The sequence below is a fragment of the Alosa sapidissima genome, chromosome 4 (genome assembly GCF_018492685.1).
Source record: "Alosa sapidissima isolate fAloSap1 chromosome 4, fAloSap1.pri, whole genome shotgun sequence".
In the NCBI taxonomy this organism is placed as follows: domain Eukaryota; kingdom Metazoa; phylum Chordata; class Actinopteri; order Clupeiformes; family Clupeidae; genus Alosa; species Alosa sapidissima.
Window position 1 is genome coordinate 38,525,380 of NC_055960.1, and position 10,325 is coordinate 38,535,704.

Below are 10,325 nucleotides of genomic sequence, written 5' to 3' on the forward strand. Positions count from 1 at the left end.
CTCAAACTGACTAACTACTGTCTGTCTTCCTCCTGTAGGCCTAGTCATGAAGATAATAAACACTAACGCAGTTCTAAACTCCCGGTCGGCTCAGCTGAATCGGCGTTATACTTTTAAAAAAAAAATGAAAATCCCTGTCGGCTCAGTCGACATGAAATTAAAATATCATTGACACACCTTGAGTTTAAACTATAATCTACGAAATATTGTTTGGCCCAGTCAAATTATTTTGGCAGTCCTATTTTTTTAAATCTTTTATTTTACGATATCGATTTACAAATAGCCTATTCACCAATCAGACTGTGAGTTGGTGCTTAAACAAATATGAGAAAGAACACCAGAATGCATTGGATCCTGCTAGCTGTGCATAGACCTCGGCCAGCGCTTCAATATTGCGCCTTTGTGCTTGTTTGGAGCAAATAGCTGCGTTTTGTAGTGTGGTATATTATTTATCGTGACAGCGTTGTTGCATATCTGATACACAGGTTTTGCATTTGTGAAACTGGGTAAGATGAACGCAAAGTGTTCTTTCCATTCCTCTTTATAGGCCCATATATAGGCCCTATATATGTATATATATAGGCCATACTTATAGGCCCATATATAGGCCCTATATATATGTATATATACAGGCCATACTTATAGGCCCAGCTATTTTTCTCCCAGCTCCAACTCCTGTAGTTCGCTTCTCACTCTGCATGCTAATAATTCCTGTAAGCAAACAATAAACATTGTAACATTGTCAGGAGATGGGTAAACAAAGTAGCTTATTTAAGAATAAAAGATAGACTTTGTCCAAAGAAGTTTTTTATGTTTGGAACATTTGGAATAAAAAAAAAAGGTTTTATTTAATACATTTTCCGTTGGCATCAGATTATTTATAGCCTAACATAATGGTGATGAACACTGGTCGGTAGAGCCCCCTTGAAATTTTTTCTTGGGGCCCCCACAGACTCTAGAATCGCCTCTGAACAAATTTGTGCTCATAGTAGGGGGGCCTATGTGTCTAATTTGGGGGCTTGTGGGATTCGCATGTTAATTTTTGGAGAGTATTATATCTTTGTTCTAGGGGTTCTTAAGAGTAAAAAAAAAACATGTCTCCATTTTTTTTTTAAGGTTTTGAAGGACCCAAATCAAAGGTCAGATTCAGAAAAGGTCAAATTTGGTGTTTTGTCCATAAACCTCACATTGCTGGTATTATAGCATAGGGTTTGGTGCCAAAAAGCAAAGATATTCTACAAGGTAGTGTGCAAAAGTGGACCACATAAACAATACAACATTATAAAAAAAAATTTCAGAGCACAAAGTGCAGAGATCTCTGTTAAATCAAGTTTAATAGACTTTTACATAGTACCAGCTGAAGTCTGTAAGGCCTTCCGAAGCCTATGTAAGTGTGAAGAAAAGAAAGGGTAAAGGATCAGCTAGACAGACAGACAGGTGTGTGTGTGTGTAAGAGAGAGAAAGAGAAAGAGAGACACTACCAGCATGGACGGATTATGAACTTTCAGGCCCCTGGGCCCAGATGTATTAAGGGCCCCCCACTAATTGTTGCGGGGGACATTTTTTAAATTTATTTAATGTGATTTCCTGTATTCTGGTGCATTTTGGGGATGGCCAATACTTTATTTCAATCAGATTCATAGCCTATGTGTTGATATTGAGGCAATGATTCCATGCAATGGCTTGGGCCCTCTGACTCCTTGGGCCTCTGGGTTTGGGCCCGGTAGGCCCGTGCAGTAATCCATCCCTGACTACCAGTGACAGTTGGCTGTTGATAGCTGGCAGTGATAGAATTTAGAATATCGAATAACTTGAAGCACACAGTGCTCTGTTCTTCATGGTTGGTGATATTCAGTGGCGCAAAAAGTGGGTATGAGTTATATGCGGCGCATAGGGGCGCAGCACCATGGGGGCGCCAAAGCGATGGTAATAATAATAATAATAATAATACTATATTTGGTATATTCTATATGTAGCTACTGTTTCTAAATCATTTCTGCATTTCCTCAATGTTAAATAACATTTTAGAACACTATAGGCTAGAGTAGGCGCCCTATCTCATAAGATTCTATCATAGAATTTTGACATAGAAGAGGGAGTGGGGGCGCCGTGAGCGCTGAGTGAGCAGGTACGAGTAGTGAGTTTTCGTCTGTGGAAAAAGATGGATAGAGCAAAAAAGCTGTCGGGGGCTAAAAATAGAAAAAGAAAGAGGGAAAAGGAGATGGCATGTCAAGGGATGCGACAGTAGTTAAATAAGTGGATGGTGAAAAGCAACAGGTAGGATTTAAAGTGTGACGTCTGTGCTTGGAGGCACACGTTTCATGTTCATGTTATTCATGTTACCAGACTAACTAGCGTTTGCTAAGCATATGCCGATTGAAACATAGCCTATTCCATTCAGATAGCTAGGTGGCTACCATGCTCATCCTGCACTTTTAATGGCAAACTGCAAACAGAAATGTCTCACTAGCAACAATTCCTTACATGTTTCCATTTCCTAACAATGAAGACTCCTTGTAATAACTTAATATTGTGCTGTCAATGTGGCGCAAACAAAGGCTAGAGTTGGATCAGCCTTATCCTTTGTGAGCAACAGCTGGCAAAAGGACGTTATGAGAACCGTTTAGACTCTCTTACAGTGACAATGCGACATTTTACAATACTTCAAGTTCAAATCGCCAGAATTTCTTAAAAAATAATAATATGTAATACATTATTGGCCTTTTGTTTTACTTTAGTTGTTTGTGTTTTTTTTTTTTTTTTTTTTTTGGGGGGGGGCGCCAATTTGTTGTTGCATACCCCTCAAAAAATGGGTAGCTGCGCCCCTGGTGATATTATAGTGACCTTCTAGCCTTCTACATTTGAGCAAGCACATTTTCATAGTTCATGGTGGCACAGTCTAGTTTCTGAGGTGTGTCTTTCTGTTAGTCAGGTGATGGCACACATATTCTAAAAGAAACAGATTTTGGGCTATGTATCCAGTGGCAGATATGTGCCCAGATAGCAAACATACACTGGGACGGAACTGGGCCACACCTACCACAACGTCCGGCACGGATCTGCATAATGGACCTGATCCGGCGTCCAAACGCACATCGGTCCAAAATTGGTCTGGATCCGTTTGACGGATCTGGTACCAATAAGGGCTAAGACCGGCCCAGTTCCGTATGGTAGTCTGTGTTACTGACGTGTTCCAGATCTGTTTATCATATGCAATACGGGTCCGTTTATCAGACATCAGCCGGCTTTATTTGACATGTGAAATGTGATTGGTAATTAGGGCTAATTATCCTGAAAAATCTGTTTGCTACACATTTGCTAACAGGTTCGTTATAGGTTCACCCAGGCTAAAGTTCGTAACGTTTTCCCAACAGCTCAACTGATAAACATAAGCTAGGCTACAAACACAAGGGGGGTAAAAAAAACTTTACACATAAGTGTCTTATTATTTTTTTTATTCAACAACCTGGCTGTAGAAGTGCAATCCCAGACAAAGTTTAAGTCGTGTTAATTCCACTGTTCCCATCGATATTCAGGCTGTCTTCCTCAGTCATCTCCATGGTCAATCTGAAACAACAAAAAATAAATATGAGCCATTTATTCCTTTTTGAAAATAGGTTAAGTCACAATTACACTCGTTTTTTTACCATCAGTGATCCTGTTAGCGTTAGCTGTTACCAAAATAGGCTAGTTATTGTGATGGCTGTTTTGCTCAAGCTAAGCTAGTAGCTTAGCCTATATTGCTGGAAAATAATAGTATAACCTTACAGTAACGTTATCAATCGCTCGTTTGCTTATTGTTGTCTCTGAATAAACCAACATAGATAAAAAGCAGAAAAGCAGAGCCTACCTTGAAAAGTTGGGCTGTCCTAGTCCAGGCTGGCAAATCATGTCAAAAGATTGACAGTGAGCGAACCAAAGATCCTTGATTAACGTTACTGCTTGGACTTCTGCATGCGTGGCAAGAATATGGGGTTGTTTCATAGCACTGTTTGATCTGACACAAACAACAATTGACTACTTTTACCACTGCTAGGTAATAATAAAAAATAATGAAACGAGCATATGATCAATATTGAGCCAACTATATCTTCTTTTCCAGCCTTACTGTAGAAATGAAGTGGCCATGGGAACATAGTGCACCCCCATGGTTTCTAAATTTGTGCCATTCCAAAATACATTTTTTTTTCTTTAGCAGCCAGTTGACAATGAAGTAGGGAAAGGACAGTCAATTTAGAATCAGCACCTTAATTAATGTCATTACCACCTGGGTCTGCTGTGAAAAAATGGTCCTTCGGCTCATATCCGTATCACAGGTTTGGGCCAAATCGGTGTTTTGTATTTTAAACGCATCTCCTGACTTCCAGTTGAGTTGCGGAAATTGGACCTGGGACAAATCTGTAAACCGGTGATAAAACAGCATTGCTAGCAGAGCTGAAACCTGTATCAGGAGCAGACCTGGCCCACAGTCAGATACCGTATGTCCGCTACAGGCGGATCTAATGGCTTTTATGCGGATCCGGCCCAAAGGAAATTGCTATCTGGGTGTAGACTGGTGAATGACCCATCACTAGAGACATATGCCAAATTTCTTGTTTTTGTCCATGAGAGTGTATGGAGATGGGTATCACAGATCAGCCAACGATTACATTGTTACAGTGCAGTTATTTTACAACAGAACAAAGCAGTTTGGCACAGGAAATGCTACAAATCCACCTGTAACAGTGAGCATCTGCAGCATGCTAAGATTCGCTACTAGAAATCATGTGAAGCAGGCAGGACTCAGTGTCTTCAGAAAAGACGCGATAGACCATCTTCTGAACCAGCAGCAACACCTGCAACTGTATCAAGTCCATCTAGAGGGACACTTGTTCAGCAGCAGCTGCTGCCAGCATAGATAAGTGCTTCTTCTGTCAGAAGCAGACAAAAGAGCGTCTTCATGAGGTGTCCTCTTTCAATGCAGGCAACCAACCAAGAACTATCAGTAATATTTTGAAGTCAATGACTTTTAACAGGTAGCCAGTGTAAAGATGCTAGGATGGGGGAAATATGTTCATATTTTTTGTGTGTGAGCAGCTGCATTTTGTATAAGCTGTAAGCTCTTTAGACAGGTATTATTACAGTCAGCATAATAGCATTGCAATAGCATTGCGATAGTCCAGCCTTGAGATGACAAAACATTAATTTCTCGGCCTCTGGTCAGGACTTCCGTATCTTTGAAATGTTCCTTAAATGGTCAAATTACGTTTTGATCTGTTTTATGTGATTACTTAGTGCTAGGTCCTGGTCAATTATAACTCCTAGGTTTTTAACACTTGTGGATGAGGTCAGTGGAAGATCACTATATGTAGCCTGTGATGTGGATAGGATATCCCTCATCTTTTTAGAACCTAAAACCATGACTTCTGTTTTATTTGAGTTCAAAAGCAGGAAATTATTCGTCATCCATGTCTTTATATCTCTTATACATGTGTCAAGTTTGGCTAATGGTGTTAATTCATCAGGTTTTATGGAGAGGTATAGTTATGTATCATCTGCTAAACAACAGGGGCCTCAGTACTGAGCCTTGAGGCACTCCACATTTTACCATAATCTGGGTAGATGGTTTATTATGGACCTGTACAAATTGTTGACGGTTAGGAAGGTATGATCTAAACCAGTGTTTTTTGACCTTTTTTGTGCCACGGCACACTTTTGACACTTAAAATGTCCCACGGCACACTAACACACTAATCCTGTGTGAAGAAAAAATAAACATACCATAGCCTAAAATTTCAAATAACACACAGATATGGCCTTATTATGGCTTCTATGCAAGACCTGCTCAATTTAACAAGCGCCCTCTTGTTTTTTGTAGATGACTATTTTGTAGGCTCATTTGTAGGTGACTATATCTAATTTAATTGTTGTTTTGAACTGGATATGTGATGATTCTGTGAATACTGGATATGGGGCCTCCGTTGTACAACGCCTGCATACCACAAATAGTGCAATCATACAATCAAAGCGAGTGCTGATCAAATTTTCAAGCCTAAGTAGTATGTCATTGTCTATGGTGTCAAAGGCAGCGCTGAGGTCCAGGAAGACCATATCGATACAAGGCTAGGTTTTTTGAGGGAGGGCTTAATAACAGATGTCTTAAACGACTGTGGTACATGCCCTGATAGCATTGAATTATATATAATTTAGAGCAAAACATTCTCCAGGAAGGGGAGAGCAGTCTTAAGAAGGTGAGTAGGAATAGGGTCTAGTGGACTAGTTGTAGATTTTGATGAGGAAATTGTGGAGGTGAGATCTAATATATTGTGTATATGTAAATTAATTAAATGTTGTTTGAGGTCTCATCTGTGATTCTGTGATTTTGCTATCTTTCAGCAATGGAGTATGTGTATTTGGTGAAACTGATTGGTTATTGATCTTATCTCTAATTGTTTGACATACAATCATAATACTTACATTCAATCATACTGTTACAAATAAGAAAATAACTGTTTTGTGAACTTTATTCAACATAGCCAGTGATTTAGGCAAAATGTATGGTGTTAATTATAATGAAATATACAAATTCACAAAAATAGGGTTAAAACAGGTAAAAAAAAAAGACATAATTTTTCTCCATGTTCAATGACCTCTAAGGACAGTCCAACCACTCTCCAAAAATTAATATTTCAATCCCACAGAAACCACATAGGCCCCCTGACTATCAGTGAGGTCATGAGAAGGCTGTTCCAATGAATAGAAAATCGATCGTGTTTTCTAACACAATTTATTAAATACAGACAAATCACAAGTTTAAAAAATACGTTTTAAAATTCACATTTTAAAAAGTGACAAAAAATTGCACCAAACCCGAAGTTTGAATTACTTAAGAAACAAACAAATAAGTGTCCATCCGCCAGTGGCCTAGCCTAGGCCATGGAGTCAAGTGTCGATGTGCTGTGTGATGTGCTGTGCGCGAACAAATGTTCAAAAGTGCCCAACATGGCAAGTCAGGAATGAAGCGATGAGGGCTCACAGGTCCGTGTATGATGGACCCTGACCGTGACACGTTATGTGTGTGTGAGAATGCATGTGTGAGAGGGAGTGTGTGTGTAAGAATGCATGTGTGTGAGAGAGAGTGTATGTGTGTTTGAGAATGCATGTGTGTGAGAGAGAGTGTATGTGTGTGTGAGAATGCATGTGTATGTGAGAGTGTGTGCATGTGTGTGAGATGTGTGTTTGAGAGAGAGTGTGTTTGTGAGATTGCAAATGTGTTTGTGTGTGAATGTGTGCATGAGAAATGTCTTAACTCCCTATAGCATGTTGCTTGGCTGTGTAAGTGCGATATCCTGCAACTTTCTGCTTGGCTGTGTGTGTGTGTGTGTGTGTTTGTGTGTGTGTGATGTAAGGAGAAGCAGCAGGTGTCTCCTCCTGGTTGGAAGCCCCTCCCCCTTGTGAGTCTACCGCTCCCCCAAACAGATGATGCCCCACCCCCTCTGCATGCTGCTGCCACAGGGGTGTCACACACACACACACACACACACACACACACACACACACACACACACACACACACACACACACACACACACACACACACACGGGTGTCATTCTCCTGTGGGTCCACATGGATATATCAGTCATGTTCTGAGCCACGTGTGTTCACACACACACTACAGACCCATATGTTCACATGTATGCACACACACGCACAAACTACAGACATACAAACACTACAGGCACACACACAAGCAGTATAGTATAATATATATAGTATATATACTCTTTTGATCCCGTGAGGGAAATTTGGTCTCTGCATTTATCCCAATCCGTGAATTAGTGAAACACACACAGCACACAGTGTACACACAGTGAGGTGAAGCACACACTAATCCCGGCGCAGTGAGCTGCCTGCTACAGCGGCGCTCGGGGAGCAGTGAGGGGTTAGGTGCCTTGCTCAAGGGCACTTCAGCCGTGCCTACTGGTTGGGGTTCGAACCGGCAACCCTCCGGTTACAAGTCCGAAGCCTTAACCATTAGGCCACTGCTGCCCCAAGCATGCACGAATATACACACACACACACACACAGCCACACACACCATGTACAAACACACTCGTAAATACACACACACAGGTACGCACACCCATCCACACCAACTCTCACACACACACACACACACACGCCTTCTTTCCCATGGGTCCATTTTAGAGCTGCATGTTCTCCAGTCAGCCTGTCCTCCCAAAGTCACACACACACACACATACACTACTAATTCTCAATAGCATCTACAACATCTACACTAAAACACTATTAACTCTCTAAATATTCCACACACAAGCATACAAACAAACACTCACACACACAAACACATAATCATCACCAAACAGACTCAGACACACACACACAGACACAATGCATGCCCTGTACATACACTCCCTCAACACACATTTTACACCCAATATACAAGCCTACCCCAAACAACTCACACACACACACACACACATTTCACTCACACGCACACACAGCTGAACTCACTGTCCTGCATATGAGTCTCCGGAACACTCCGTCCTGTGGTGCTATATATATGTGAAGAACTGACCATGCCTCTAGCCTGCAACATGACACACATGCAGATATATGGTGTCCACCAGGACCACACACACATGGACACACACACACACTACACACACACATCTCCTGACACACCCACACTCTCAACTCACACACACTGTTTCTGAGTTAACTACCGTGCCAGGGGTTAGCTACAGTATGTGGACTTCATGAGAAATGCCCTCTACAAGCAGTGATGTTAAAGATTTTAATAGAAATAAAAATGCCCTCTACAAGCAGTGATGGTAAAGATTTTAATAGAAATAAAAAAGCCCTCTACAAGCAGTGATGTTAAAGATGTTAATAGAAATAAAAATGCACAACAGAATAGCAGGACTAACAGAACTACTGCACTGACCTTCATAACTAAAGCATTACATGTTATATGCTACACACCCTTATGATCCCAAATCATTTTTGACTAATTTAAATATTAGTATTTCGGCAAGTTTGACTAATTTAAATATTAGTATTTCGGCTTCACTGAAAATGAGCACTACCCTCAATGCATATTTAATAACTAACTGAATAATCCCACTGGTAAAGAGTGAGTTGTAGTGTGGTGGTTAAATCCGTCGTCATCTACAGGAACATCACAGTGAGACTATTCCACTCACTAATGTACACACACCATGCACGATCCTACAGTCGATCCTACAGGTCATAAAATGATTCTGAATTTATTATGGATGTAGCGATGCCCCATGATACATATGTGTGGAGATTACAACCGGTTGGCATAAGAAATGAATTGTGATGCATTTTGTAAACAGAATATGGCGTAATTTGCTTTTAATCCTAATTTGTCTGCAGCTCAGGCAGTGTTTCCTGCCTAACCTCTAAAATGCTGTGTAAGGTAGGCCTACTTTTGCTTTGGTAAAGTTGCACATAGCTCTTGCCTAAGCAACACATGCCTCCATCCTTCACTATGTTATCCAAAAATAAATAAATAAATAATAATGTCATAGCTCTTTCATTGTAGAGCAACTTTACCAAAGTAGAAGTAGCCTACTGTACCTTAGACAGCAGCCTCTCCTTGCCCGACTCTCTCTCAACAGACACGCCCCTCCTCTGCACACACATTTAATCCAAACATTCACGTTGGCACATAGGCTAATGTAACGGATGCCAGCTAGCTTAGCTGTGCTTGTGGAACGTTGGTAAACCTCACTCCCCGACGCCTCAAGAGTGCTGCTGGCATGCGAGCCAGTAGCCTGGGCTATTGGCTCAATTGTTAGCGCGCTCGCCTCCCGATCCGAGGTGCTGCTGTTTCGCGGGTTCGAGTCCAGGCGTGTGCAGGGCTGAATAGCGCAGGTTACACTAGGAGATGACTGGCGAAATTGCTATTAAATTCGGTTAGCATCTTTAGCATGCTGCAAAATTTGTCCAAAACTATTGAACTATTGCATTCATGTTGACTGCCAACTTCTTACAATCTCAATCCCAATGTAATGGATAAGTCTTTTCCCAGACTCAAAAGGGCCTGTCCCAAGGAGAACAAGTATTACTTTGAAACTTAAACACAAGTGGGGAAACTGAACAGTCCAACCAGTAGACTATGATAAACTAGCCAACTAGGCTACTTTGTTTACAATATTTCCAGGCTTCAACCAGTGCTGCTGACAGCTGAAGCAGCAGACAGAAAGAGGTAGAGCTGTCGGAGCCTAGCTAACAAGCTATATATATCCTCCTGAGAACCAATCTATAGACCTATGTCCTCTGTAGTGGACATAAG